The sequence below is a fragment of the Plectropomus leopardus genome, chromosome 4 (assembly GCF_026936395.1).
Source record: "Plectropomus leopardus strain MGB_pleo_1.0 chromosome 4, ASM2693639v1, whole genome shotgun sequence".
Lineage (NCBI taxonomy): Eukaryota > Metazoa > Chordata > Actinopteri > Perciformes > Serranidae > Plectropomus > Plectropomus leopardus.
Window position 1 is genome coordinate 32,158,065 of NC_142179.1, and position 22,381 is coordinate 32,180,445.

General features: G+C 40.4%; 1 protein-coding gene across 1 annotated transcript in view; it reads left to right on the top strand.

Annotated features, from left to right (window-relative positions):
* Positions 1 to 22,381, top strand: part of sema4c (sema domain, immunoglobulin domain (Ig), transmembrane domain (TM) and short cytoplasmic domain, (semaphorin) 4C) — a 123,098-nt gene that overhangs the window by 27,420 nt on the left and 73,297 nt on the right. The window contains exon 2 of the mRNA XM_042489017.2: positions 10,219 to 10,355. The gene's annotated coding sequence lies outside the window, so the exon portion shown is untranslated. The remainder of the gene's footprint in view (positions 1 to 10,218; positions 10,356 to 22,381) is intronic.

Consider the following 22,381-nt stretch of genomic DNA (forward strand, 5'->3'; position numbering starts at 1 on the left):
TTGGTTAATAGTTAAAGGGCCAGTTCATTCAAATTAGAAAAAGTCTGGTATCTGGTCATGTAGGAGATTTTGTTTTGGTTGATCAGTTGTTTCATAAAATGATATATATTTGTGTCACTTGTGAACTGCTGCTGTCTTACCAAATTGGGTCTAACAAGTGCAAAATAACTTTGAAAATGATGCTGATACTACCACTGCAAAACATCGTATCTGGTAAAAAGTACATTTTTTAAAAACAGATGAGAGGATAGCGGTAGACAACGGTATATTTGCATTGTTTTCTTTTGCTGTTGTGGTGGATTAGTTTGGGCACAACTAAAACACCTTCTCCAGCATTTCCACTCAGGGCTCGGTGACAAATGCAGACGTGTTATCACAGTAAAAAAGTTTCAGTCAATCAGTCAGTATCAACAATTATCATTTTAAATGCCAGATCATTACATTTTTTTTTGAGTATAAATGCTGATTTTATCTCTTGAGTGAAAGTCAAATAAAACAGGCGGTTAATTGTTGTTAAAATTATTTCATTGTTAGAACATAAAAATCACTTGGCAATTAGAGAAACACATCTTAAGGTAGATTCAGAACAACTGTAATCAAAATTATGCTCAAAAGTTACCAAAAAAAATATTAATTACATATTAAATAGTGAACTGTTGCTTAAGTTGTGTGGCAAATTTATTTGTGGGGTAGCCCAGTGCCTTGGTCAAAAATGCTAAAAGTAACTTAAGTATTTTGTGTGTTGTTTTTTGTTACAAATATTTACTTGGTCTCTTCATCTGTTTAATGACTGGTAGCAACTAGCTTGTTAGGTTCATTAGCACCCACTTCTCCCAGGACATTTTTTGAAAAGAGAAAATCTGTTTTTTGTAATTTGAGTGAACTGTCCCTTTAAAGACAGAAGAGTTAGGCAAGTTTCATAGACTGTATGTGGAGTCAGTGTAGTTTGAGGTAGACATGGTCAGTGGTGGGAAGTGATCTCATTTGTTTAGCTGTCAAGCTCCCCTCTGTATCAGTCCCCCAAGGCTGGAGCTGGAGCCTGAGTGGGACAGCCAGCCAAGCAATGGGCCCCCAGGGGTCCTGGTAGTTACCATGGAGAAAGAGGGCGGCCCTCACTTTGCCCTCTGTCTGCCTCACCGCGAAGAACACGGAGGCCATTAGGGACAGGGTCCTCCTACAGTCTGGGGGCACCACATAATGAGATAATGCATGGAGCTCACACTGTTACTGTCACCTACACACATAGACATACACACACTCACACACACGTGCTGGAGCAGATGCAAGTATGCACACATGCTCAAATTAAGCCTCACAAACACATAACACCCAGTGGAGACATGGTGTATGAACACACACACTCACAGGAGTAGATGCATGAATTGATCCAGGCTCACATATATTACTCTTTAACCTTCCTCTCTGTCAATAATCCTCCACCCATGTAGGCTTCCCTGGCTATTTGCTATTTCAGCTGCGGCTCCGACCCTCAGCCAGTTACATTTTGTTGGACAGACTGCAGCAGCAGTGAGAGGAAAGCTAATGAAACAGGATACCCCTGACTCTGGTTATTCCACAGGAGAAGAAGAAGAAAAATCACTCTCTCTTTGACCTTGAATGAGTCTATAAAATCACAGAGTATGCATCGAATGGATGGATGTTTACCTGCTTTACTTATTCACTGGCAGGCGTCATTGTTCTTTAGGACCCACGCAAGACCTCAAATGCTACGTACTCCCCCGTAATGGTTCAGGGTCTCCTTCAGGGAGACACTGAGTCATAGTTAGTCTTCTTTGGAGAGTTCAATTACACATAATGTAAGGACGAACGCTAGGAATTTACAAACAGAAAGAGAAGTGCTTTTTCAAGAATGCTTTTTGTGGATGCCTCCTCTTACATGCATGTATGAAAATAAAGATGTTTTTATCTTACAGGCCTGAAGGTCATGAATCTCAGACATCGCATAAAGTGTAGCATCAACCCACAGCCAAAGTAGCAATGCATGTGTATTTGTATAGGTATTTAATGATGGCAAAGGTATAGCATCAGTAGGCAAGGTAATCTAAGCAAGATCAAGAAGAGATGGGTCAGCTACATGTTTTCACCAAAGTTTGCACAACTGTTTTGCAGTGTGCCAGACTTTCAAGCCCTTTCTCACTATTACAGTGCAAAAATGCGGTGCAGAAATATGGAAAATTTGCATTTGAATTTTCACTATCAGAACTTTACACATCCAGTCCAGTGCAAATTATCCACATTGCCATGTCCCATTTTAACCAAAAAAAGTTTCATCCTTAATAGTGCCCATGCCCACTCCACATAACAAATAGTTATCCAGACAGAATATTATCCTGAAAATAAATGTGAAGTCCTGGTTTTCTGAAAAATTCACTCTCCCTGCTGTAGTTAGAAAGATTCATGGCCTGCGGTCAGTTGTTTCACACCCTCTGTATTCCGCTTTTTTTGGAGCATTTGTATATTATACATTATATATGGCTGATGTCTGGTAACTTACCAACTATACATACTCCAAACATCAGATCTCCAATCTGATAAAAAATCACTCATCCATAAAGAACCATGTGGACCTTCTGAGGGGAATACGCCTCCACTACGGTCATAATGTCACTACTGCCTGGAACGCTACGTAATGCCAAGCTGGGAAGAGGGACTGTTTGATTAAGGCCAACAGAGTAGCACTTGGTATTCCAATGACATCATTAAGCATAGTAATTAGCCATGTGCCATGTGTCTCATGTTATGGGAACAACATTTCATGTTAGCAAGTGCATATCAGATATATTTAATCTTCACTGCATCAACTGATGTTACCAATTTTGGCAGCAAGCTAATTATGACGAAGTATGACATCTTTTGAAACCAAGTAGTAAGTTTGTCAAACATATTTTTGCAGGCTGAAATCTGCTTAAATCAAAAACCAAATTTTATTTCCCCCGCAGGAATACTTTCTGTGCAAATTTTTGAGATGAAAACCCATGCTAGGTGTCAATCCTGGCTTTTATTACCTAAATGTTTTCAGCTATCTGGCCCTCATCAACAGAATCTGCAGTTTTCCATTAATCAGTCATGTAAATTTTGCAAGATTAACTTACCTAAAATACAAGACATTAAGAATCAATGCTGCAAACTTAGCAAAACATTCTTTGTAAAATAGAATATTCACCCAATCTATAAATAGACAAAAAAGGGGAATCTCTTGTATTTCAGTACAAAACATTACAGTCCATAGTAAAACTCAACAACTTTTATTTGAATTTTTGTTAAAGAGACAGTATCTATATTACACTGTTTTGCCAGCATTGTTTTACATATTCACACATTTAGCAAACACATTTGGAGTTGTGTTTCTGCCCAGCTAAAAAATCTGAAGCTGAAAAAGTCTGTCTCTCTTTGTCGCTCTGTTTTGGTCTCCACCATGACAGCAGTTGTTTTTTTTTAGTGAGGGAAATATCTGCTAAATGCTCCACTGGGTTCTCAATAGTTGCTAACTTTGTCTGTGTGTGGTTTGGTGCTTTTTTGCTAAAAAACAGTTGATGAGATGTGTAAGAGTGAACCAGCAGTGAAGTTGACAGCATTAGTTTTTCAGCAGTTTACTAGATGGAAAAGTTGACTTGTGTTTTGACACCCATAAAGAGTGTGCGGTGAGAAAAGTAGAAATTGGCAGTGAAAGTTGTCCAGTGGAAAGCCCTGTATGGTGAGTTGCAGGTTTTTATCAGCGGGCGCCTCAGCAGAATGGATTTGTTTGACTTTACTCCTTTATGAGACCAATATTGGGATAAATCTCTTCACTACCCTAGGCCTTGTTGTGAAAAGGCCAGGGCCCAAGCCAGTGCTTTACCATCACATCCCCCCACTTATGTAAACAGATGTCTCCTACAGCACACACACATGCATGCATGCACACAGAGACCTCCCAACCCCATGCACTCACCCCACTCATTTCACAGGGCTTTCCTCTTCTCATGCACATACACCTTACAACTCGAAAATACTAATTACATTAAATGAACTCTCTGCCCTCATGATTTCATACCTTTTTACTCTCACATCAGATCAAACATAGTGGAGTATGCGCCTACGATATAAAGCACTTGTGCGTATGTTGTGGATATTGACAAATGTGAGCATTTCTCCTCTCATCTGTCTTCCTCAGTTTAGCTCACACACCAGGTGCTGCTCAGTATTTTGTGTCCGTGCGGCTCCTGTGTGTTCTGGCACAGTGAGAATAATAATCACAGCTCCTCAGCTCAAACCAATATCTGTTGCCAGAAGCACCCAACGCAGACAAACACAGGAAATGAGTGGATGATACTGGAAAGGTCCCACTTCACTGAAAAAAATCAAAATTGCAATCACTTTATCTGCCGACACCAATGCAGAAGGGGAGAGGGGAGGGTTTGTCATGGTGCAGAACAATAGGACTTCAAACCCTCTCGTTCACACGGCCAAAACCTTGGTCGATGTGTTCGGACCTGCTGCAGTGCCAGAGGCTTTGATAGCATCTGTGCTGTGGGCTGCAGGCACAAAGTTTGGAGCTGGAAGCGGGTTTTTTGCTCTTGCACTGGTAATGTGAGAGCAGTCATGAAATATAAATAGCAAATAGTTCACTATCCATCTTAGCAATGGGTACAACCATTCTCCATTTCTTTTTCTGACGGATAGATATTCTAGAGAAATGAGACGCTTTGAAGGCTGGAAAAAAACTGATCATTTTAAGCAATTATTCTTTTTTTCTCCGTATTTTAGTGAGTTTTAGTCCAATCAGTCAAAGGGAACCTGGCAAGCCAAAAGTTACTCTCATTAATGGCTTATACCTGATCTAATCTGCATAAACAGCCATCTGCATGTCTATGCAGAATTTGTAGGCAGTGGGATAAGATTTTGGGATTGGAAGTGTTATGTTTACTGTTTGTAGACCACTTCTTGTCCAAGTATTTTTGATCAGTCGCCAGTCACGGTTGAGTGGCAGGTAAACAGTCCACATGGAGAGGTTTCATTCCAATGACTGCAATATCTCTTAAAGGCCTTGAGGGAATTTCTTCAAATTTTGCACAAACGTCCACTTGATCACAGCTATAAACCAATCAGATTTTGATCATTAGAGGTCAGTGTGACCATGCATATAGGGCCTTGATGGACTTTTTTGTGCTTTTTTTTTTTGCCACAAATATCCATTTGGACTTCAAAAATGAACTGATTAGATTTTAAAGGTCAAAGATCTCTTTGACCAAACAAAACCTGTCTCAAGAATTTCTGTGCTTATTATGACAAAATTTCACACAAATGTCGAATACAATAACACAATGAAGTGATGACATTTTATGTCATAAAGGTCAAAGCTCAAGTTTACAGTGACATCATAATGTTCTCCAAAAATGTTGTTTCTGGCAATTACAGAACATTATATATCAGGAACAGAAGATGGTAAATTTGGTCAGATACTGAATTGGTGACACTTACCTTGGGTGGGGAATCTGTGCTATCTGTATAGATCTTCTGTGAGGCTGAGGGTAGGATGTGCATGTAGCATCTATGTTTTAGAATTTGTAGCCTCTTTTGCAGCAAAATCAATATGTGAAACATTTTCATCTGTCATGGTCTGGACAGACATGGTTTGAAGTCTAGAAGAATCAGAATCAGAAAAAGATCGCTTTACAATTGCAGTCCATTTACCATTTACATGGATGTAAACTTTAACTGCAACTTGACTGGTTTGCAGAGGCAAGGTGGTAATTCTAGTTTATGATAAGGGCTTTTATTGCCATTGTTAAAGCACAGTTGGAGAGTGTCACACAGCAGAGGACCAGGGCTTGAAATCCAACCCTGGCCTCTACAGAGGACTCAGCATATATGGTGCACATGCTCTATCAGGTGAGCCAGTAAAGGCTGTATTAACATAAAATTATCAAATTCAAAGTATTGAGTGTCCAGATTGACATCAGCCACCTCGGTTAAAATGTCAATAATAATCTTCAAAGCCACATATCTCTCAAAGCCTATAAAAGGAATAGTAACACAGAGCAGACACAGTATTTCACATACAGGGCAAAACATGAAGAAGACAAATGCTAAACTGTCAGCCGTATAACGGTCATTTTTCTATGGCACACTGAATAATCGATCCTTCAGTGGAATATAGATGGACGACTCCCATGAGGGATTTGACTCTGTCGTGCCTCAGCGCTGATAATGGCCCCAGCAAATGGCGGCCACCTCTAATTTTAGCTTGTAAATCACAACCCGCGAGTAATGGGCTGCACTTAGAGGGGTCAGAGTTTACGACCAAATCACTCGGGACGACAAAGACTGTAAAGTCAGCGCAATCTTTTTCTTTTTTTTTTGCAAGTGGTGATGATGCTGGAGGTGTGGGTGGGGTGATGAGGGGATTTCAAGTTGGGTGCTCAGCTCTAACTCTGACCTTGGCCAGATGTCCACCAAGATGGAGTGTGTGTGTGCTCATATATACGCGTGTGTCATCAGCCACGTTTTCGGAGAGTGCTTGGCTCTAATAGGGACTGGCAGGCATTTTGTTGGGCTTTATTGCCACATGCCTCTTCCAATCCTGCTGCTGATTAGAGCTGCCATTACTGGCTCGCACACACACACACATGCACACACACCATCTTACGAGGCAGACCCACACACATTGGCACACGCTCAAAGCTCGGGCCTTTGCATGCCATTAGCATCCCATTGCGTTGTCTTGTGCAGCGATCAAACGGAGCACAGAGTTGTGCTCTTGTCGAGGCAGATTGGAGGAAGTGACGGGTACATCGTCACTCCACTTTTATTCTTCTCATCAGGGTGCTGTCAGCTCAGACAATGTCAAATTTGGTGCAAAGCAATTAAAGGCCTGGGCTGTCACAATTGGGCATGATAGGGGGAAGCTCCTCTAATGGCAGTACGCAGGCAAACACGCACTCAGGCATAGACACACACTCTGCCATGTGCACACACGTGGGTATACAGCACATCCACCCACACGGACACTCACACATACATTTACAATAAGCATGCAGGCGATTAGCTCAGAAAGTGCAGGTTTAAACTGTTAGTCATTGCTGATTCATAAGCGGCTGGCTGGCTTCCACGCAGCCACTCACTGTGCTGCCTGTCAAACACACAGGCAGCCAGCAGCTGGAGGTGTGTGTGTATGCGTGTGTTTGTGTGTGCAGGTGTTCTTGAAATCCTGCTTTTTAACCAGGCCCCTCTATTCCCCCTCCACTCTGCCCCTCTTTATCCTTTTTTAGCCTCGTGTGTGAGTGTGTGTGTGTGTGTGTGTGTGTGTGTGTGTGTGTGTGTGTGTGTGTTTTGGAAGCTTTCACATTGGTTTGTGTAGACGTGCATGCATTTTTATGTGTGTGTGTGTGTTTTGGAAGCTTGCACATTGGTTTGTGTAGATGTGCATGCATTTTTATGTGTGTGTGTTTGTGTGGAGCCTTGCGAGCCTTGCAGGCTTTTGGCTGCTGTGTTCTCCTGGATGGAGCCAATGGAAAGCTGAGGTCTGGATGACTTACTTATTTAGGAAAAATCCACCAAAGATGGCCAGTATGCTGCTGTGCTGTCACATAGTCCTGTGTGTGCGTGTGTGTGTGTGTGTGTGTGTGTGTGTGTGCGTGCGTGTGTGTGTGTGTTTGGGATCATCCAGCCCTATAGGTAACCCAGCCAGTGGCCTCAGTAGCAGCAGCATATTTCATTTTGGAGAGATTTCTTTTCCCCTAACAGCCTTTAAAGTTATTCTGCTGCTGTTAAAGCTTCAGCAGACACGCCGCCGGTTCAGTCCCAGGTGGTGACACTCACCGAAGGGTTAAACGCTCTACCAGAAGCAGCTAACACACACAAACACACACACACACACATATGGTGAGCTACTCATAGCCGTGAGGTTCCCCATTAAGTCTAAATTCACTTTCCAGCACATTTAATTAAACTAACTCAATTTGAAGGACTTTGCCATCAAATAGAGTTTGGGTTTTTACGTAACCTGCTTATTATTTTCTTGCATTTATCCTGTCTTTGGGTTTTCTCTCCCTTTAGAAAAGCAAGTCAATAGCAGGTTTTATATTGTCACTGCCCAGTGAAATCCATGAAGGATTAAATGGTCTTTTATGTGTTGAGAAAATCGTTCTCCTTCTTTGGATGAATAAGCCATTTGAAAAACTGTTGGGTTATCAGGAAGATCAAATCAAATGCTTTTTTAGTTGACATTTTGGACACTAAAGAATTCACATTAAAAGGCATAATACTTTTCATGAAGTTTGCCAGAAAGAATAAATTAAAATGTTTGTCAAAGATTTCAGATTATTTTTTTTTTTGGTGAGAGTTATGTTGAGGTTTGTGGGGTTAGATCAATAAAATCTTGATGAGCGTCACAGCTTTTCCAGTCGATATAGCGTGGCGCAGTGTGCCCAGAGTTGAGCTGAGTTTCCAGTGCCTAGTTTATTGACACCAGTGAATGAAGTATGATGGTGTCAGAGGTTTTGGTGTTGCCTTTGTATCGTCCCTCTGTGTAACACGAGCTGGCCTCATATGTTACTGCCAGTATCTGCTTGGCCCTCGGCGCTCTCATCGTGATTAGTGAGCCATTGATGTTGACATGAATCTTAGCCTCTACACACATACACATCAAACACACACACACAGGCTGTGACTTTTCAATTCGTTATGTGATCCTTCAGTGTGATGTAATGAAAGTGAGCCCAAAGGAGTCAGGTTTGTGTGTGTGTGTGTGTGTGTGTGTGTGTGTGTGTGTGTGTGTGTGTGTGTGTGTGTGTGTGTGTGGAATGTATGTCAGAGTGTTTGTTTCATGTACGTGTTGAACAGCAATCAAAACTGAATACAAAGTAAATCTCTGCAAACCTTCCACATCAAGTTCATCTTTGCTCACTTTGCTGCATTAATTCTCACCATTGATCAACAGCTGAGCTTGACAGTGCTGACCTTTTAGGAAACAGAGAGTCTAAAATCAAGATAGCTATCGTAGCTCTTTAGCTTGTGTGTTGCATCATCTACTTTTACATAACCCTACTTTGTATTATCTACTCCACAAATGAGGAATTCATTTTCAGACAGTTATGAAATAGCACTCCATAGTACAGTATGTAATTTCAATAAACCATGTGAACCATGGATGTATAAAGAAAACTGGATACGTAATTTACTTCATTTAATTTAGTCTTTCCAAATCTTATCGGACCAGACGGATTAAATATTGATCGCGAAATTAGTAAAACAAGTTTATTCACTGATTTACAAACATTTCTTTCCCAATGTAAATCAGTGGGAAAAGGTCTTTCTGGGCCTCAGGGCATCACGTGATGGACCAGGACAATGTAATTCCACTTTTGGTAAAATTTGCTTCAAAAGCTGGCACTGTTCTTGGGGACTTGGTCCATTTCCCATTCACTAATATGGAGTGGGGCGGAGTTTATGACCTATACTGTAGCCAGCCACCAGAGGGCGGTTGAGATGTTTTGGTATCTTTTTTGAGGAGCTTTATGTCATCTATCTCTATGTACAGTCTGTGGTGTTAACTTATTTTTTACATTCGCTAACAAGCTAGCTATGTCAGAAAGTTTCTTTAACTCTTTAGTTATTCCTTATTTGATAAAATTAAGTACAAACTTGAGGTCAAAATGCCAAGGAGAAGTAAGTATACAGAGAATTAAAGCTCAGAGAGCTGTAGACAATCAAAGTCAAGTCTGGCCTACCTTTGTTTCTCTTGCTTTTGTAACTCATTGCCATCTTTTATTCAACATTTATTTTATCAGCCTGTCTGAAGTGTTTTGTAATACTGTCTGTATTGTAAGATATATTGGCATTAACAAAGCTAGACAACAATTACTTGTTAGCCTTTAAAAAGCTACATATCCCATGAAAATATACCACGTTTTTTGGCTGTATTGTGACTGAGTACGGAGAGCATGTTCCTAGGTGGCTAGCGTGTTAGCGGCTCGCTCGCCAGCTACAGTAGTTTACCAGCTGTCTGTGTACATTTGAGTTGCACAGTTGTTTGTATATGTGTGTGCACTGCATTATGAGTGTGTGTAGACTGGCTGCCAGGTCTTTTTCTGAGAAAGACATTAAAATGATTAAAGTAGCTTTCCCGGTCTGACATGTGCATACATGTGCACAAACACAAACATCCACCCCCATCGCTCATTAACCCTGTCTTCTTCTTCTCCACTTCTCCTTTAGCCCAATGTGACCTTCATCTGAGTCGAGTGTCTCTATTCAACATTCAGGAAGAGGAGAGAGGCAAAACGAACAAAAAACCCTGAAAGGGAGATTAAGAAGAAAGCACACAGACGCGCGAGGGAGGAGAAGAAAAACAAGTAAGTAAAAACAGAACAAAGGGTGGAGAAGAAAAACAGCAGCATCTTTCCTGCCTCCTCTGAAACCTTCCTCAGCAAACAGCAAGACTGGTAGAGTGAATGAGAGAGGAGAACAGAGGCAGAAAGGAGGAGGAATGGGGAGAGGTGGGCATGTAAAATAAGCAAAGAATCAAAAGAAATAAGAAAGTGCATATGAGAAGGAAAAGGAGAACCATGCAGGAGGGGGGAGGGTGGCAGTTGTCAAAACAGGATGTGGAAATTACAGGCATTTGCAGGTACTCCTAGAAAGAAATTAGACTGGAACGAGACAAAGGAAAAAGTGAAGAGAGATGCATGAGCCAGGAGATAAGAAAAAAAGCTAACAAAAAGTAGAATTTGAGTGGGATATTGGATTTCAGAGCATTTTCTTAAGAAAGATGCTGAAGGTTATGGCTGTGAGGGATTGTGTGCATGTATGTGGGGTGCTCACTTCTTTCCCTCATTGTGTATGTGTGAGTGAAAGCAAGGCAGCCATACTTCGCCTGAAGGGTAAAAGTGGAAAACAAGCAAGAAAGAAAGAGGGAGAAAAGAGCGATTTATGGATTGCAGCACTGCCACAAGCAAAGTGAATGTGACTGACCATGCACAGAATTTGAATTTGAAATTTATTTTGTGATTTGTCTTCAGTGCACCCAATCATCAAGTGAATCATAATCCAAAGTTTTAGTCTAAATGTGTCCAGGCTAATCTTTTGTAGTGTTTATACATATACCTACAAAAAGTAATTCACCAGAATTCTTACATAAACCATGTTATCACGAGCCAGTAATCCAAATATAACCCAGGTATCGGAAACGCCCGATCAACTGATCAATGCCCTGATGGGAATAAAGAAGGGGGCAGTATAAAGAGGGTCTGTGTAAGTCTGTGTAAGCAGGCGTGTTGTGGTGATGGATGGGGTCAAACAAACACAGGTCTTTGGTGTTTGTGTTTCATGGGAAATCATGTGAACTTTGAGTTATTTTAAGGTACATTGTTATTGTGTTTTTCTTCCCAAACCTAGCCTGTGTAACTTGACATTCCTATACCTAACCTACCAAGCTTTACTTTAAGTATGCAAAGTGACAGCTTCCAGCCATATTTCTTTTCCCAAACCTAAACTATGTAACTTTACGTTAAGTCTGTTACTTTGCGTTAAGTATGCACCTTTACATTCTGTATGTAACCTTGCTTTAAGTATGATGATGATCCCAACCATGTGTCTTTTCCCAAACCATTAAACCGAACTTACGTAAGTTTATTTTTATAAACCTTACCTACATAACTTTATTTGGCAACTTTGCATTAAGTATGTAACTTTGCTATAAATATATAACTTTGCATTAAATATTTAACTTTGCGTTAAGTATGTCATTTTGCGGTAAGTGCCTAAAGTGACGAGGCTAAACCCTACCTCATACCCCGAACCTACATAATTTTACTCTCCTAAACCTGCCTGTGTAACTTCATTTGCCCAAATCTTATCTATGTAACTTTTCTTTAAATACATAACTTTGCGTGAAACACATATTGGACGACATCTTTCGTGCGGCGCTAATTCATCAGATAACTTACGAACCGTTGTATGAGAATACGCTGATCCATCAAAGTAAAGGTCTGTAATTTCCGTTTAGTGTCTGTATTTTGATGTATAGTTTGAAAAGATGGGATAAATGAACATTGATCAAAAGGATAAGGCACTGAAGAACAGCAAACTAACTAAGCACTTTTAATAGCATTTATATATTTATTATTTATAAATATATTTTTTGACCATTATCTGAAAGTACATAACCAGTCTTATTTATAATGCCTCATATCAGGACCCCAGCATTTAGACAGCTATTCCTATACTCAAGGAGTCATGGGTTATAATCCACAGCCGACACTCTACTGTACCTCCTTTATTTCTGAAACTAAGCCGCTTTGCCACTATACCGCTGTCGAAATAGGGCAATTGATATCACTATGTGTGATGCATGTGTGTAGTAGGTGGCCGTCTCGTGTTTGAAGTGTGATGAAGAGCTCTCTCATTTGCAATCCGTTGTCTGTTTGATCGAGTGAGACTTTAGTAAATTGCTTCAGATATAAAAGGTCATTTGTAATCCAACTTCCACCTACAGAATACAGAGACACACAGCCTGAAGAGGGATGTTCTTAAACACACACACACACATACAGTCTAACATGACCACTGCAATGGCCAAGCCTCACACACACACACATAAACACAGAGGTGTGAAAAAACAGCCTAAGGCAACATTGCTCTATTCCTCAATCCATATTTTTTCTGCGCACGTTTCTCTCACACACTGTCACAATGCACTTATCCCTCGTTCCCTCTAATAATTCTGGATGTCTCTCTCTCTCTCTCTCTCTGTCTCTCTCTCTATCCGTGTCTCTCACACTGTGTGTTTATCTCTGTGAGGATATTGGTAGCCGATCATAAATAGCTTTTCTCTGACAGGGTGCCATCACAGACACCGAGGGCTCGGGGAGGAAAAGGGGGGAGAAGGGGGGGACAATGCTGTGAAAAGAGGGAGATGGAGAGAGCGATACAGGGAGGAAGAGGAAGGGGGAGGGAGAAGAAAATGCCAGAAAGATGGAGGTGGAGGTTATGCTCATCAAGGCTGCATGACAGGTGTCAGCTATCCCCAGATAAATGTGCTGCACTTATATTCACACCCAATCACAATGCAGGAGCTGCCAGGTTGACGCACACTAACACAATTGTGCACACTGAGCGCCATGTAATACAACAAGCAACTGCTGAGAATACTCAAACAGCAGCCGAGACCTTCACACACATCAGCTACAGCGACAGACACTTCTTTATTCCTAAGCTTGCTTTTTTAAGTACATTTTTTCATATTTTAGTGACACAACTCCCTGTCTCTCTGCAATGATGTTTCATATTAAATCACTTATGGTGCCTCAAAGAGCACACGGCAATCCCCCTCTTTCCTGGTAGGCTGTTAATGTTGCAGGAAAAGTGTAGAATTTCAGCCACCACCACTGTCTTCTTACATTTCTGTTAGTTTATTGATATAAACAAAATAATGCAATACAAGTGGTAATTGATAGATGTTGATTCATTTTTGATTTATGTTTATATTTATCCTCATTTTACAATTTTTTTTAAGGCAGATATAGTTACAATAGTTTGGATCAGCAAATAGTCAGATAGCTAATTAATCAGCCGCTCCCCCATTGAAAAAGGATTGACAGTGTTGGAAATGAACAGTCTTTCACTTTATGAGAAACTGGGCACCTGTTAAACTGAACATCTACGTCAATGTTAGAAATGCCTAAAATAATTAATAACAAACCATTAAAAATCTCTGTGGTTGTGTTTTATTTATTTATTTTAAGCTATTAATCTTCTTTAAAGTGAACCTGAGAGTCTCAGGTACAACAGCATGGCCTTGACTTTGTACAGAGTCTCCGTACAAAACTATGATCAGAGATGGGCAGTATTTCTGTTACATGTATTTGAACTACGCATTTCCATTGCTGTTTTTGTAATTGATATTTGACTGGACTGAAGGAATTTAAAAGTCATTTGAAACAAGTAGCTTTCAAGTGGAGTAATTTTGTTTTTCAACATACTTTTCATTATTCATAGAACATTAAAAAAAAAAAGACAATTGGATCGTGTAAGAAACACTAGAGGGCTTTTAATTAAAATGAAGGGCTTTTGATTTGAAACAGGAAGTGGCAGCATTCACACAGTCACACACTCAAGAACTTTCACTCGAGCTCTAAAATGCCATAGCGCTGGAGCAGCTGTTGCGTTCCAGCCAAGAACTGAATGTAAAAAGTAGAGTTTAGTTCATGTATTTGCACAATAAAATAGAAGTAATTCAGTAGCGGAGAGGAGGAAAGCCTGAGCAGCTTATTCAAAGTCCTTTCTTATTTAAATAACAAAACAAAAAAAACTTGGCATTACTCATCAAAATGAAACAAAATAAGCCCCAGAGGAACTCTTTGTACAAAAAATATCTCTGTACACAGAAGAAAACAAACACTAGTAAAGAAAAACACACACAGTACAATAAAACATAAAATGAAGAACACACTTAGACCCACATTAGCAGGGACCTGCTTTCTGTGGACCTCGGTGCTCGGTGATGTACTCCTCAACCTGACTGGTGGAGGCTGTTTGTTGGAGCCAAGTTCCACAGATAACAATAGTTTATAAAAAGTCCTATCTGCGCCAATTAATCGGCCAAACCGATAAATCCCTCGACCTCCAGAAACTAATACAATTCAGATGTGTTGGTATGTAGAACTATTCCCTGAACAGAATTACTCAGCCCTCATTCATTCCAATTGTTTTACAGCTTTGTTTTTGTGTTCATTGTGTTCACTGTTTTCTATTATACTCTAATTCTCTATTAAAAGCCTGTAATGTGAAGCATCCTCAGGAAATGTAGAGTGTCACCAACATTTGCTAAACTCAGAACCAAACAAAAAAGCAGCCAAGTAGAAGAGATAAGAATGATTTGATGAATCAGAAATAAGAGCTGCATTTCTCTGTTTAAAATACATCAATAAGTTTAAAAAAAAGAAAAAGCCAGAGCAGCATATTGATGAGCTGACATGTTGTTGCACAGATGGAATTAGCGGCGTGCTAATGTACATTATGTTGAAATGCTTTTAGGGTTGTTAATCACATCAGCCATTATTTGAGCAATGGCTTTCCTTTGAGAATTACAGTATATTAACTTTGTTGCGGTAAACACACAAGAGGCCTCTGCTGACAGTTGTTGGTGTACTGACACACACAACCAAGAGATGATGCTCGCCCAAGTGTCCTGCACACACACACGCAGGTTCCCCTCCGTCAGGTTTGATGAGGTGAACGAGTGTGAGCCCGCTACGTCTCGCATTCCTCTGTCCTCTCTCTCCACGCAGCAGCAGTCCTTGTCTCGCTATCGATCCCGGCTTATCTTCCCGTAAACCTGGACCTCTTTTCTCTTCTGCTTGCCTCGCCACCTCCTACCCTCCTCCTCTCCTTCCTCATTGTTATCGATCAGCGCTTGTGTTCAACAAAGTAGAGAGCAGGCAGTGGTTAATGTAGAGCCAGGCTGGAGGAGCGCTGCTCGCGGCTTGCGTATCGTCTTTCCCGCCTAATGGTCCCAATCAGTCTCTAATAGACCCTGGGTTAGAGCGCCGAGGCCCGCCACTCTCTTTTCGCTCTTCTCACCTTTCATTTCTCCCTTCTTCTCTTCAACAAATATCTGTCTGCACTGTACGTCTGCCAGGTGCATTTTTAGCTGATGATCGTTGATTTTCGCTAACTGATCCGATAGCTGTCGTCGGCAGATTTTTTTTTTATACATTTATTCATCCAAGGGAGGATTTGCTTCTGCTGAGTATGCACAAGCTTCTACAGTAATGTCCTGCTTTGCCTTTTTTTTTTTTTTTTTTTTTTTTACAGTAATGCACATTCATTCCAGGGAGCTGCCCAGTTTAACCACAGTCTGCTAATTTTGGCCACTGGTAACTGGCCAGCACCAGAAGTCTTTCATTGTCTCCAGACTTCTCTCAGTCACTGAGCACATTGAGTCAAGCTGGGTTAAGTGCCTTGCTCAAGGGCTCTTTTATTGTTAGTAGTTCTTTAAACAGGATAAAGTGTCTTGCTATTTTTCTTTACATATTTTGCTTAGCTTTCAGGGATTTAAATTGGCTTAGGAATAGAATGCAAAAGCATAGAAGTGCAAGCATAAATACAGGAGGGGACGAGGGGGCACCCACAATATTTGTAATGACCAGTCATCAAATGCCTAAAAAAAGCTAAGAAAAAAGGCCAACATTGTCTATTAATATTCAGTGTTTAACCAACTGCAAAACGCACTGGGCGCTCACTGAACTCCTCCTGCTTCATGTCGGTGTTCGTGTCAACCAGCAGCAGTGAACTCTACACAGCTGTGCACATGTTCCCCGGAACACGTGCCAAAGTTGTCTGTTCTGTATCCTCTGTTCACCACACACAGTTGATCACTCACAAGTGTCCTACATACGTAAAACACAGTCTGTTGAAATCAGCATCACTGACGCAGATGTTAACCCTGTGAAACAAGAGTAAATTGGCTTGATTTTATTTATTTATTTTTTTTTTCAAAAACATGGTAAGAAGGCAATGAGCAATGTGAGAAGAAATTACCCAAAAATGTGCAAGAAAATAGTAAAAAGCAAAAGAAAATGACCTGGGAATTAAAAAAAAAAAAAAAAAAAGTGTGAAAACAACAACAAAGAAATGACATTCAGAAAAGTGCATAAGAAATATTGATTTTGTAACAGTATTTTAAATATGTAATTGTGATTATTATAATTCTAGTTTTCTCAGCTTTTTTCCTTTTTTTCATTTTCCTATCTACTAGTTTCTTGCAATTTGTGGAATATTTCTTACCAAGTTGCTCATTGCCTTTTTTCTCATGTTTTTGAAAGAAGTTGCACCAATTAGCACAGGGTTCAGAGGTTTAAATACTTGTAAAAGAAAAGTGATGTAGCTCCAGGTTTGAAATGGCTGACTATAAACCAGTATGTTACTGCTTTTGATGATAACATCTGGTTAGTTGTTTTCCAGTGTAACAAGATGGAGGATCTCAGTCACTTGTCTTTGGAAAACTGGGTGTGCTGTTGATTTGTCTCTAAACTGTGCTGCTGTGAGCCATTATTGCTGTTTTGCACACAATTACAGCAGTTGCATTCAGTAAAAGTGAGAAGTCAGTCTGCAAAACTTTAAAACTGTTGTGTTTCTTGCTTCACCAGACTTGTTGCCGTGTTCCCAGACTTTAGCAAATAATTTGATTCGTACGGTGTTACTTTTAACGATAGAAATAATGGCCAAATCTACAAAAATGGGGCATGAATAATGTGGCAGTTCAGCAATTTACCTCAATAATAATACATATTTTACTTTGGAGATATGTTCATGTTCTGTTCTGGCAAAGACAGAGTCTGTCCCTGAATTCACAAACCCCACAGCAGAGCCTGAGATACACGACTCCTAATGACCATGAACACATATTGAGAGAAACATTCTAAATTCAGATGAATCTAAATGCTAATACAGGAGGCGGCTCGGGAGGTGGAAGGAGTTAAATGTGCTGAAAGCAGGTAACGGTGTCGCAGCAAGATTGCAGTGCTTGGTGTTGATGCATGCAGAATGAGGCCTGGTCCACACATGAACGGGTATTTTTTCAGCAGCTTTTTTTATGTGTTTTTTGGCCTTTTGTCCATATGGAAACTGTGTCTGTGTAATCTCCTATTTGAGGCATCACAAATGAGGTGACATTTTTTTGCAATGGACATGGCCAAAATAGTGCTGGTTTCAACCATGCTAACAGGACTTTTTATGTGTTTTCACATAAATGTACTGTTACTCTTCCACTTTTTGCGGAGCAGAGGCATCTATGACATCCAAAATGTGCCATGAAGGTCAGTGCTTCTCATTGTTCAACAACTTCTCCTTCTTCTTTGCATGACAACACATTCTCATTCCAACTTTTGAAATACCACTGCTTGGTCTGTGGACGTACATATGACGTGCTGGGTATCCTCCTGGATTTGTTTTTGACATTCGGAGACGCCATGTCAATTTATGCTTGTTACATGTGTTGAGTCTTTTCAAAATACACTTCAGTTTTTATGGGAAATGTACAATTTCTGGTGTTGGATGCACACAGTAAACTTACATTATTGTTAAAATACCTGTATTTACCTTTACTGTCTTGTGCAACAGAAGCACAAGACAGTAAAGGTAAAAACAGTAAAACAGTAAAGTTTTTAGAAAAAAACATCATTGTTTGGCTCAATATTCATTTGGGAAGCAAACAGTGGGTAAAAGTCCAGGGCTTGTTGGACCCATTCACCTCCCCGCCCTATAGGGACTTTTGAGCTCCTTATATTACGTTGTACTCCGCTGGGTTTCAAACTGGTGGTGACACTATCATACTGTCACAAAAGGTGCCTTTTTGCATCAATGTCTGATGCCAAAATCACAAAACAAGCGGGTTATTTGACAAGTTGGGAATGAGAACAGGCTTGATTGTGCTACATGGCTTTAGGATTAGGATTTACATCCCTGCTTGTTGGTTCGACAGGCTCTTGACAGTGTTGTTTTGGGGTTTTCATGTAGACAGATTTTTTTAAAAACAGTGTTTGTGTTGATAGGATGTTTTTTAGAACATAAAAGGATAAACCTTTTTCTTTTAGAAATAGTGGGTTCCTGGGGACTAGGTGTTTATAAGGACCCATAGTGTGATCCATAGTGATCCATGTTTGGATAGCATACAGAACATGTGGCTATAAAACAGCTTCCAGGTGCTGCATGGCTCCTTTAAAAGGTGCAAAACTATAATAGGAGGGTACTTCTTGTGCCTGAATAAAAAAAACTTTACCAAGAAAGCCTCAGCGAACAAAGTCACTCTAAGCAGTCGGTCATGTTTCCTCTGTTCTGTGCTGTTTTTTTTCTCTATCGGCTGTCATTCTATTCACGTCTCTGTCAGTTACCCTCCCTCCCCACCTGCTTGCCGTTGAGGTGTGTGGGCCGTTTCCATAGGAGTCCAGCTAGGTATAACCTTTCTGCCCCGTGGCACCTCACTGGGATCCAGGGCTCTGTGCTCAGCGTGAACTCCTGAACTCTTCCCGAAAGAAAAGCTCAAAGAGCACAGCCGAAGAGAGGGGAGAGGACAGAGAGAGTGTGGGAGGGAGAGCGAAAGAGCGCTACCGGACAATTAGCCCCCCAAGGAGCATAGTAGGCGGTCTCCCCAAGCCAGAATACACTGTGATTGTTCCAGAGACTGGCAGCCAGAGAGTGAAACCAGAGCAGAGGGAGATAGTGTGTGTGCGTGGGCGTGTGTGTTTTGTGGTGTTTTGCATTCACACGCCCGGCGGTTGTTGTTGCGAAATGAGACAGTACGTCGGGTGCCCGCAGGCGTCAATACGACCATTTCTATTATTCAGAGCTGATTACAGCGCTAAATCGTACAGCGGTGAATGCTTTTTAATGAGCTTTGAAATACAACAGAGAAAGTTTGTCAGCTTTTTTGTTTGTCTGAATCTGGCCGGCGGGACAGAAGAGCATATTTGCAAGAGTGATTTGATTAGTGTGCTGTTGTGTGAGGAGCAGGTTGTAACATATGTGAGGGGTGTGCATATGACACGTGATAAAGCATCCCTTCTATGTTTTGCTCTTGTGTGCATGTGCATGTATGGTGTATGTGCAGACATTATATTCACAAATTATATTTGAACCAAAAACAACAATGTTAGCTGAAGTTAACTTGTGTGTGTGCGTGTGTGTATGTGTGTGTGTGTTGCCTTAAGCCAGGATGATCGACCCGTGACCACATGGTGATCATGGAGTAGCGCACACACGGTATATGTGCATTGATAAAAGGTCAGAGCGCTATTCCAGCATCCCCAAGGCCTGCGCATGGGGCAGACAGGTCATGGCAGGGCAGAGTGCACGTGAGCTTTCTCCATTTCTCACTGCACTCATGCGCACACATCAGAAACAACATATGCCGGGCTGACAGCACAAGGTCGGCCGCAGAGAATAGGAAGAGAGAGGGCTATACAGAGAGAGTGAGCGAGAGGAAAACGCAGACGGTGTGTCTGCTCGCACATACGTAACCTGGTTAATGTTGGCTTTCTGAGGTAATCTTATTTCATACATCTCAAGTAAAACCTGGTTTCCACAATCAGGTTAAAGGAGTAAGAGGAATCTGGCTAATGTGGCTGCTAAAAAATGGATCTCCTACGGACATAAATGTATTCTCATTGCATTTTTCGGTAGTCTATATTCCATATAATTATAATAACTGCAAGTAATCTAAATAGACACTCAACCAACCACTTTGCCCAAAGACCAGTCTACTATATGCCTTAAATTATGGACTTCTAATTAATCCCAACAAATACATAATAAAATAGCTTGATAATGAGACTGAGACTAGGGGGTTCTGATGCCATATTTCTTGCTCTGGTTCAGAAAAAAGAAATCTACAAAACGTGGATTGCCTCAGTTGTTTTTATCTTATTGCTGCATTTACTAAGTTACATGTCACAATATATCATAATATGGCTTTTTCAATTAGATTTAAAACTGGGAACTGACTGAAAAGTTTCTGAAGAAGTTTTTTTTTTTTTTTACTGCAGGCTGCTACGCTGAGTGAAATTAGCTGCTGTGGTGATTGGCTGGAATTAAAAACCATGGACCTCCTGGGCATGGGGTTGAAAAGCAGTGATTAGAAACATCTGTGAAAAACTGCACACTCAAACAAGTGAATTTCTTTAGGGTTGGTTTTCAGCTCCATGCCGTAGATAAAGAAGGCTGCAAAGGGATTTCATAGATTCAGTCAGATACTCCTCAGATTTTGTTGCTATAGCTATCTGATTAGCAAACTGTTACACACCCAGCTGATGCAGAGTTACATCAGCATTCATTTGGAATTTGTTTGTTTCCACACGATAGATACAAGTCTAATATTTATTCTTCCTTCAGCTCTGTTTTGGTCTCCACCTGAGAGATATATGTATCTATTTTGCTGCCTGTGCTCTACTATTTTTAGCAAACTAGTCGCTAACTTATCTGCCTGCTGTTTGCTGCTGGGCAGCCCGTATACAGTGGGATTTTTTGAAGGCTTTTCCATTGGAAACAGCTGCCTGTTGTGGCTGGTAACATGGTTCATGAGAGCAGTGATGCCAAATTAAAACATTCAAGTTGCGGCTGTAAAAAACAAAAATACGTTGAAAGACAGTAAAACACTAAAACTCAAGTAAACTACAGAGTCTGTGATAATTTTCTGTGATTTCATATTCACAAGAGGCACTTTTCAGATTACATGTAGCAATTTGATCCATTGTTACAATAAACATTTACTGGTACAGATTTAATATCTGATAAGTAGCCTGAAAAACCTGTCAAAAGTCTTGGATTATTTTTATTATATCCTGGTAAAACTATCCAGTAATAAAAACAGTGCCCCTGGTTTCTGCAGCAAAAATAGTACCATTTAAATTGGGGATCAGCTTTTGCTCAAGCCTTGTAGTGATGAGCAAATTCACTAAAGGATTGTGTGGTTTTTGTCAGCCTCCAAACCAGCACAAATAAGACCAAAAGTGAACAGGTAATTGTCAAAACAGCTGCAAAGCTAAGCAAATAGCACTCCTGTGCAGTTTGCACATATTTAAATCAGGTAATATTCACACATTTTGGTGTAAAATTGACCACATTCTATGCAAATGAGCCTTATTGCAAAAACAGTCCCGTTCACAAAGAGCAGTGCGAACAGCCACATGCAGTTATAGTGAAATTATTACTGTCTTCACAGAGTTTGAAGCGCGGATATTAACACTTTGAAACATAGGAAGAGGGCAATTAGCAACTTTATAAGAAATGGCCCAAAAATTAGCAAGGAATTGGTTCAAAGTTACAAAAAAAACCCCCTGAAAATTAGCAAAATAAAAAAAGAAGAAAATTTTAAAAACAAACAAAAAAACCCAATAAAACTCCCTCAAGCGCAAACAGCGCTGATATATTTATATATATCTATATATATATATATAGATATATATATATAGATATACTGTATGTATATATAGAGAGGCATTTTCCCTCATTTTATGATATCTAATGATTCCCAAAGCTAATTTTCAGGTCCTTGTCCTCTCCTTGCAACTGGTGGATTTCAGTTGGAGTTAGTTGAAAGCCACGTGCATCTCATAAAGACACTAAACAGAGCCTCTGGCATCAATATCACATGCCGAAGGGCATTTTATTTGTAGTGAGTCTTTTGTTTTAAGGCGACAGTTGTACTTTGCCATGTGAATAACTGCAAAAAGATGCAAAAGGCAGCAAAAGAAAGCACAAACTTCACTCAGCTGCAAAACTTTACGGGCATGTTTGGGTTGTAATTCCATCAGCGCATTATCTTTTAGGAATCGGACTTTGAAACGTAGCAGATAGCGGGTGCAAGAGATGCACAATTCATGAT